Source organism: Furipterus horrens, unplaced genomic scaffold, assembly GCF_987537825.1.
Source record: "Furipterus horrens unplaced genomic scaffold, mFurHor1.1.pri manual_scaffold_17, whole genome shotgun sequence".
In the NCBI taxonomy this organism is placed as follows: domain Eukaryota; kingdom Metazoa; phylum Chordata; class Mammalia; order Chiroptera; family Furipteridae; genus Furipterus; species Furipterus horrens.
In genome coordinates, this window is record NW_028327187.1 from 24,463,197 (window position 1) to 24,470,485 (window position 7,289).

A 7,289-nucleotide genomic window follows, 5' to 3' on the forward strand; every position below is an offset into this window, starting at 1 on the left:
GATACGGATATTATTACGTTTCATAGTGTCCTTCAGCTCTCTTAAAACCTCTTCATTCTTTTTCAGCCTTTTTTCATTTTGTTGCACTCTCTGGGGATTTTTTTCTATGTTGTCCTTCAGCTCACTGATCCGATGTTCTGCTTCCCCTAGCCTGCTTTTAATTTCTTCTACTGTGTTCTTCAATTCAGAAATTGTATTCTTCATTTCTTCCTGGCTCTTATTGATAGTTTCTATGTCCTTTTTCATACCGGTGTAGTTCTCAGTATGTTCCTTATAGTTTCCCTGGAGTTCTATGTAGTTCCCCTGGAGTTTGTTGTAGTTTTCTCTGAGTTTGTTGAGTTCATTGAGGTTCCTCATTACCATTGTTTTGAATTCCATGTCTGATAGTTTGCTTGCCTCTATTTCATCTATCCCTCCTTTGGGGAATTCCTGATTTTTTTTTTTGTTTGGGTGTTATTTCTCCTTCTCCCCATTTTAGGTGGCTCTTCTTGTTGTTTCTGTTCTTAATTGACCTGCTTTTATTTCCTGCCTTTGTGGTATGACATCTTGTATACAGTTGTTGAGCTGCTGCCTCCCACTGATGCCACTTGGAGGGGAGTAGTCTGCTTAAGAGAGTTCTCCCATAACACTGGGGATGATTCTGCACTGGGATCTAATCTGCCGCTCTCCCAGCTCTTTCTCAGAGCCAGTGCCAAAAACTTTTACAAAGTGCCTCTAGTTCACTTCACCCTCCTTTAGCCTCAGTCAGGGGCAAGTGTGCTCCTTCATGCAGGCCAGGGGTGGCTGGACTGGTTGTGCCTTGGGGTGGGCAAGTCGCGGGCTCTTCTGCGTACTGGCCTCGGCCAGCAATGAGTTGACTAGTTGTGTGCCAGGGTGGGAAGACTGCAGGTGCTTCTGTGCACCAGCTGGAGGGTAGTCGTGCACCTGGGCAGGTGGACAGGGGCACTCCCATTCGTGGGCTCATGGGACCTGGGGTGAGGGGTGGCAAGTGGGTGAGCGCGCTCCTGTTGGTGTTTACCTCAAGAATCTTGCCCCACCCCTAGCCTTTCCTCCCTGGTCCGCAAAAATCAATCAAAAGTAAACACACACACACATACACACTCACACACACACACACACACACACAATTATGCTGGTCCTTCCCTCTCAGAGCCAGATGCCACCTGGTCCACTCCTGGCTCTGCCAGTATGCAGAGCCTTGCTCTCCACCCCTGATTCCTCTCAGGGGAAACTGAGGGTCACTAAAAAGTCTTTGCTTACAGCCAGGTGCATCTCAGGGGGCCAAGCCAGCCAGTACTGGTGTCTTGCCCTTTTCCGTTCCGTGATCCTCACCAGACAGGTCGCTCCAAGATGGTCTCCTCTGCTACCAGCAGCACCAAGGATCAACTCCTGCCAGTATCCAGATGTTGACTGAGGTGCTCTGTCCACAATTAGCCTAAACTACAGACAGGTCTAGGGAGCAAGAAAGTGCAGCTTCCCCTCACTCCTTCATCATCTTAGTCCCTTTGATTTACCATATTTTTTTAAGATACTAATAGATTCCTTACACTTTGATTTTTTTTAAGTTCAATTTTGCCAGTTTTTCTTAACCTAATTAACTATCATTAAAACATTTAAAGTAATCAGAATGTTTTGTTTTTTAAGGGGAGGTGGTAAAGTTGTACTCAGAGATTGATTCTATCTTTGCCAGCAATTTATTTAGCACAGGTTCACCATGAAAATTTAATATCACAAGTCAATAACATACAGGGTAATATTTATTTTTTAAGTATATTTTATTGATTATGTTTTTACAGTAGTCCCAATTTTTTCCCTTTTCTCCACTCTGCCCAGTACCCTACTTTCTTCCAGCAATCCCAACTGCCTTACTTCATGTCCATGGGTCGTGCATATAAGTTCTTTGGCTTCACCCTTTCCTATATTATTCTTAATTTCCCCCTGTCTATTTTGTACCAACCAATTATACTTCTTAATCCCTGCACCTTTTTCCCATTTCTCCCCCTTCCCTCTCCCAGCTGATAACCCTCCAAATGATCCCCATACCTATGATTCTGTTCCTATCTGGTTTGCTTAATTGGATTTTGTTTTTATTTTTTAGATTCAGTTGTTGATAATTGTGAGTTTGTTTTCATTTTAATGTTAATAATTTTGATTTTCTTTTTCTTAAGTAAGTCCCTTTGACATTTTATATAATAAGGGCTTCGTGTTGATGAACTCCTTTAGCTGCCACAGCTGCTGCTGCCACCATACCATGTCCTCTACACTCCGGCTCTGCCTCTCCTACCTGTCTGGATGAGTATTTCTTCTTTATATCTTTATTGGACTACCATGCAGCTTGATTTTCTGGAACTTCTGGTTGTCTCTAGTTTTGAGATAGTTGTATTCCTTCTTAGTTATGGAGGGAGAGACAGTGTGTCTGTTTAGGCCTCCATCTTTCAGGATAATATTTCTTAGTAAGCCAAGTAAATGACACACACCAAACAAATGACAGATCAATTACACTATTGTTTCATGCAAGGGGAAGTGAAAAGAATAAAGTTCAAATTTAGAGATGTATCTTTTATATGAGTTTTATTTCTCAAAAGGGACTGCTTAACCAACCATCCAACCAGAAGCTGACTTCTGGTTGCCAGTGCAAAACAGAAGTCCCTTGTTTCAAGAGCACGTTGTTAGTGAAGGAAGATGCTGGTGTCGGTGGATGGACTGTAGCTGTTCCTAAGGTTATCACTCCATGGACTCTTGAATGGTTCAGTACCACTGACAAACAAACAGTCCCCTTGGCTATGACAGGCAAAATGGCTCCATATTTTTGGAGAGCTGTTTAGGTCAGCAAAGTGTAACCTTGCACAGACCAAAACTCTGAAATATATCTCACAAATTCTCAGTATTTACAGTCTAAATGTCTCCTTGCTATAGTTGCTTCTCTACATGTTCTTATTGATAAGCCTTCAGTGGCTGCTCATCTGCTGGGCTGCTAGACTGCTGACGGCTTATCAATGTCAACAAGCATAGAATGATGGCATCCTGACACAACTTACTTCATTCTTAAATCAAAACATATGTACTTCTAAAACAACTGTTTTTGTCCTTGTTATAAACAAATGGATTAAAACAACTCCATTTAAGTCATAAACAATTGGATTTGAAATAATATTAAACCAACACACAACACAGAATAAAACCACTGACCTTGTTCCTGAGGAGTTTCCATATTTTTTTGCGGGGGGACCTTCCTCTGTGCTCTTTGTTTGGGGCCTTGTAGCAAGTGGTTTCTGAACCATATTCAGCATCTGCAGGCGCCCATCAGACAAGGAAGGGAAAAGAGATTGCCCTGTAGTTTCTTTGTTTTAAGCTTCCCCATATGGAAATCATTTATCTGATATGTAGGCAAGATATTCTGAATGATTGGTTCCTACGTTTGGGAGATACTTTAATCTCCCTGAACTAGTGGGATAGCCTGCTGATGGACTTAGAAGACCTCTTTTACTGAATGTTTCTGAAATGAAAGAGCATCATACTAGAATACCAGTTTCAGTTGATGCTACTCAATAGCCCTTTGATTTCATTCTCCTCCAGCCCCATAGCTACTGCCTTGGTCTCAGGGCTGGGATAGGGTAAAGCCAGTTAGGAACTTGCTTCTACTATAAAATTTAAAAGGGTGACAAAATCCCTCACATTTTAATGCAGTATTTTATTTTAAGTATGTTTAATTGACTATGCTGTTACAGATGTCCCAGTTTTTTTCCTTTGCTCCCCTCTGCACAGTTACCCCCCTTCCCCCCAGCAATCCGAACTCCTTTAGTTCATGTCTATGGGTCATGCATATAAGTTCTTAGGCTTTACACTTTCCTGTACTATTCTTAACATCCCCCTATTTTGTACCTACGAATTATGCTTCTTAATCCCTGCAACATTTCCCTCTTTCTCCCCTTTCCCCTTTCCAGCTGATACCCCTGAAGATGCTACCCATACCTATGATTCTGTTTCTATTCAGGTTGTTTGCTTAGTTTGTTTTTATCTCTTAGATTTTGTTGTTGATACTGGTGAGTTTGTCATTTTAATGTTCATAGTTTTGATTTTCGTTTTCTTATATAAGTCCCTTTAACATTTCATATAATAATGGCGTGGTGATGATGAACTCCTTTAGCTTTACCTTGACTGGGAAGCACTTCATCTTCCCTTTCATTCTAAATGATAGCTTTTTTGGATAGAGTAGTCTTGGTTGTAGGCCCTCGCTTTTCATTAAAATTGAATACTTCTTGCCATTCCCTTCTTGCCTGCAAAGTTCTTTTTGAGGAATGAACCGATAGTCTTTTAGGCACTCCTTTGTAGATAACTTTCTGCTTTTCTCTTGCCACTTTTAAGATTCTCTCTTTATCTTGAACCGTTGGCATTTTAATTATGTTGTATCTTGGTGTGGTCCTGCTTGGGTCTAGCTTGTTTGGGACTCTCTGAGCTTCCTGGACTTCTTTGTCTATTTCCTTCACCAAATTTCGGAAGTTTTCCTTCATTTTTTTTTCACATAAGTTTTCAAATGTTTGCTCTTTTTTTTTCCATTCTGGCACCCCTATGATTCGGATGTTGGTATGTTTAAAGTGCTCCTGGAGGTTCCTAAACCTCTCCTCATTTTTTTCAATTCTTGTTTCCTCATTCTGCAGTGGTTGACTGTTTTTTTCTTCCTTATGTTCCATATCATTGATTTGAACCCTGGTTTCCTTCCCTTTACCATTGGTTTTGTGTGGATTTTCCTTCATTTTATTCAGCATAGTCTTCACTTTTCCCCTTTTGCGTTTGTCATACTCAAGCATATCTGTCAAGCCCGTGAGCATCTTTATCACAAGTGTTTTGAACTCTAGGTCTATTAGGTTGGCTATCTCCTCGTCGCTTAGTTCTCCCACTGGAACCTTAATTGGTTGCCTCTTTTGGGCCATATTTCTGTGTATCCTCATCTTGACAGGCTCTTGTGTTTGCCTCTGTGTCTTAGGTAGAGCTGTCACACCTGTTACATTGTGAGGGGTGGAGCCTTAGGTATTCGTCAGTACGGGTAACCTATTTCACCATGTTGTGGTTCTGTATGTGGGGGAGGAGTCTGAGAGGGAACAATGCTGCCTGCTCAGCACTTTCCCCTTTTCCATGCACTTCTCCCACTTATATATGGGACCGGCACCTCTTCAGCTGTTGCCCTGGCTGTTGTTCCCAGAGTGGGTTCGTCTGCGGATGTTCTAGGACCATGGGGGCCCTTTAAACAAGCAGACTCTACTGAGGGACCGGCAGTTTTTTTCTCCACCCCAAACCCCCACTGGTTTGCACAGTCAGAAGCAATGAGGCTTTATTTTCCCCAGCGCTGGAACCGTGAGCTGTGCAGTCTAGCCTGGTGCTGGGAGTGCTCCCCAAGTGTTCCTCCATAGTTTTAAACCATGTGACTGTACTTTCCACCACTGACCACAGCCACTTCCCTGTGGCCACTGCCGCCGGTGCCACCACTGCTGCTGCTGTCACCACCACACCTCATCCTCTCCATTCCAGCTCCTACCTGTCTGGATGAGTATTTCTTTTTTATTTCTTTGTTTATTAGACTTCCATGCAGTTCAATTTTCTGGTACTTCTGGTTGTTTTTTTTTTTTTTTTTTAGTTTTGAGGTAGTTGTAATTCCTTCTTAGTTCTGCAGGGAGATGCAGCGTGTCTACTTACGCCTTCATCTTGGTTGGAACAGTTAATGCAGTATTTTAATATCCAAATTAATGCAAAAAATCTACGATGAACAAAATATCAAAAATTTAAGTACAGAATCCGACAGTGGTATTCCAGGCTTGAAGCAAAAGTAAAAATGTGTCCCTGTATATGTGTGTTTTATGTATTTAAGGGTTTTTTTCCAGAAGAAGATTTTGAAAATATCGTTGATGTGTTTACTTCAGTTAACTTCAGAAAAGTAAAATTATAATAAGTTATGTTTGGAGTATAAATAAAATATTGAAGCCCAAAATAACTTAGGAGTTTTAGTATACCTACTTAACTTTTTTCAATAATTTCTTCAGATCCTCTAGTTTCAACTTTATGAGATAATTTTTCTGTTTCCTTTGTCTGCCTTGACAAATTTATCCCACACACCAGCAAATATGTTCCTTAATTACTATCTCTCCAGCACTGGGCTGGATCCTAGGGATGATACAAATATGAGTAGGATAGAGGGGTTGCTTTAAAGAAGTTCATAGTCTACTAGAATGGACTTCAGACAACGTACTCCAGAGCTTCAGAAGAGGAAGGGGCTGCAATTTCACTGGAAACAGAATGTGCAAAAGCCTACAGTCTGAAAGAGGGACACCCATTGCCAGCAGCATAGGGTGTATGTAAAGGGAACTGGAAGTAGATAAGATGGGAAAAGTTGGCAAGCCCAGAAATGAAGAATCTGATAGTGTAGTTGAGGATGTGCTCTGGAGTCAGATAGCTCTGGTTTCAACTCTCAGCTCCACCACTCACTTGCTGGGCCAATTATTTTGCTTCATTTTGCTTACTTGTAAAATGAGTGTGTGCTGGATATTTTCTGCATGCTCCTTCAAGTCCATCCTTCATCCTTCTCTACCCTGTTATGTTATCAGGAGGCAGATCTTAATGTACTGCATCCATGGGTTCCCATCCCCTCTGGCTTCTGGTTGAATTTGTAGCAATGGGAGGTACTAACAGACTTGAGATAAAGAGGAGAGTAATAAAAGTGTATTTATTCACTTGGCTTCTCCCTTACCTCAATGCTGCAGGTTGGCTGTATTTTTCTCCACACAGTCGCTTACAGATTCTTTTAGGCACAGATGTCTTGAGCCATGTCTCTTTTGTTCCCTCAGGCTAGGGGTGGTAAGAGTTTCCACCTGAACCCTCCTCTTCTTGGCGGGGGTCGGGTGTGCGGTCCCGGTCCCCTTAATGTAGGGAGGCAGAGGGAAAGGGCTCCGGCCCCCTCGGTGTCATGTCTTCGGTGCCGATGGTTTCTAGTCCGCCGGTTCTATCCTCAAGCGCCGGGACACAAGTATAAAAAAAAAAAAAAAAAAAAAAAAAAAAAAAAAAAAAAAAAAAAAGAGTTCCCACCTGATGCTAATACCAGGGTGCTTCATCATCTTTGTTGGTCATCCAAACTCTTCCCATACTTTTGTAAATGGTCTCTTCATTAAATTCTCCTTATTTACCTCTTTGAATATGCCACCCCTTTTCTGTTAGTACTTAGCACATAATAAGTGTTCAATAAACAGTAACCCATATTCTATACTGCCTAGATGAAATCTTTGACAATGATGTTTCCTGCT

At 41.6% G+C, this 7,289-nt stretch overlaps 1 non-coding gene across 1 annotated transcript; it reads left to right on the forward strand.

The window, feature by feature from the left end:
• The first annotated feature begins 6,866 nt into the window (after positions 1-6,866).
• Positions 6,867-7,015, forward strand: LOC149990700 (small nucleolar RNA SNORA57). Its single transcript, XR_016508777.1, has one exon. It is a non-coding gene; the product is annotated as a small nucleolar RNA SNORA57 (small nucleolar RNA).
• The last annotated feature ends 274 nt before the right edge of the window (positions 7,016-7,289 follow it).